Source organism: Triticum dicoccoides, chromosome 5A (genome assembly GCF_002162155.2).
Source record: "Triticum dicoccoides isolate Atlit2015 ecotype Zavitan chromosome 5A, WEW_v2.0, whole genome shotgun sequence".
NCBI classification, from domain to species: domain Eukaryota; kingdom Viridiplantae; phylum Streptophyta; class Magnoliopsida; order Poales; family Poaceae; genus Triticum; species Triticum dicoccoides.
Window position 1 is genome coordinate 692,174,684 of NC_041388.1, and position 2,093 is coordinate 692,176,776.

Sequence of the window (2,093 nt, forward strand, 5' to 3'; positions counted from 1 at the left end):
GAGAGAGAGACGATGATTCCAACTAGATACATCAGGCCACTAATGAAGCAATCAGTGATCAGTCAATAGCAGAGATAAACATATAGTCAGGTCACATGGCGGTTGCAGACTTGCAAGAGCATGATATGGGGTTTGGTGATGAATATGTAGTTGAATATATGCAGCATTAATAGTACTATATACTAAGTAACCAATAATCAAACTGATAGAAACAAGAATTATATCTTGTGATCATAAGCTTGACACTTCCCAAGTGGCAGCGTGAGACAACTGATTAGCATCTGTTATTGGTTTGGGTACATCAAGAACTCGCAGGTTAGCTAGGATTTGCCTTGTCCAACTTGTTGATACAGGCACAACCAACATGTGCTACTTGACAACTTGTAACATAGGTATACGACCAAGATTTCCTAGATTCAGTGACTACCAAATGAATCCTTGATATGAACAATGATCGATGTCAACTAACAAGTGATCAAGTTTCCGCTGAATAAATTCCAGAAAATGATCGAGTGGTCAAATAGTTGGTGGTGAGAAACAAGGTTAGTTTCTTTTTGTAAGGTTGGGTGTGGCCGAAATTTGGAGTTGGTGAACGGAATCAACCTGATGAGGCAGCTAGATGAGTTTCTTGTCAGCTGTTGGAATAAAGAATGCACCGGATACATGCAACAGATGAGGGATCAGATTAAGCAAATGAATACAACTAGTACTAGCTGTGCATGGTTGGGCATCTTAGTTTGACATATTGACATGTAGACAAGGGCTATGAAACCAAAGTAAAAGTTTGAAAACTGAGCATTCCGCAGACACTTCCCCGGATTCTCTACTCTGTCTGTATATATCTTCGTACACGCAGTACGCCAGTGCCTTTCCTGGATATATGGGCCGATGTAGCATAATGATATACTCATTTTGTTTTTGGGGTCAGCTCAAATCATAAAAAAATCACAGCATGTCACTAGAGTATTACCAAATTTAATGTGCAGTTCTTCCAATCTAATCTTCAGTTATAACAGATGACTATAACGGCCGCACTCTACTAACAAGTCCCCCTTTGGTTCATAGGATAAAAAAAATTATAGGAATAGAAAAGTCATAGAAAATGAAATGACATATATCTCGGTTTCTATAGTAAACGAGATGTCATTTTCCATTAGGTCCGAGCAAATAATTTTTTTGATTTTTTTTAATTTCAAATTTCTGAATTATTTTAACCTCTAATCTATAATCACCCCTCATCACTGCTCAATTTAACCTTTAGTCTCTAATCTCCCCTCATCATTCCAAATTATCTAACTTTCCGAACGGTCACCCATTCTCTCACTACTCCAGCCTGAGCACGCTTAACTTCCGGATTCTATTCTCCCTCGTTTCCAAGTCTGCACTTGTTGTTTTCCTGACAATAGTAAGATGTCAATCCTATTAACCCTCAGGAATTTAGCTTGAGCATGAAGTCACACATTTCACTGTTTGAGTTTGAAACTATTGTTCTAAAAATCAATAATTATTTAGTAACACTAATATTTCTTGAATAAGTAGTTTGACCATAGTTTGACCAGATTTGACCAAAATTCAAAAAACTGAAATAATTATTTAGTAACACTAATATTTCTTGATTAAGTAGTTTGACCATTGTTTGACCACAGTTGAAAAAATTCAAAAAAACTGAAATAATTATTTAGTAAGACTAATATTCTTGAATAATTATTTAGTAACACTAATACTTCTTGAATAAGTAGTTTGACCATAGTTTGACCAGATTTAACAAAAATTCAAAAAAAATGAAATTTGAGCATAACTTTTTTCCCTTTTAGAATTTGAGGATTCTAAAAAATTGCAAACAGGCCGTAGGCGGTCTCCATCGGATGCGGATTTTCGTGCTAATTTTTTTTAATATATTATATGGTTTTTTTCCGACATCGTATGCAAAAGTTATAACCGTTTTACATTTTCCCTACACTTTTTGCAAAACATGTCCAAATTTAAGTTTTTAAATTTTCCTAACTAGTAGATGTAGTAATATAACTACCTCTCGAAGGATTTTATTTTTTGAAGTTTTTATCATTTTCTTTTGATTTTTCAAAACATAAAAG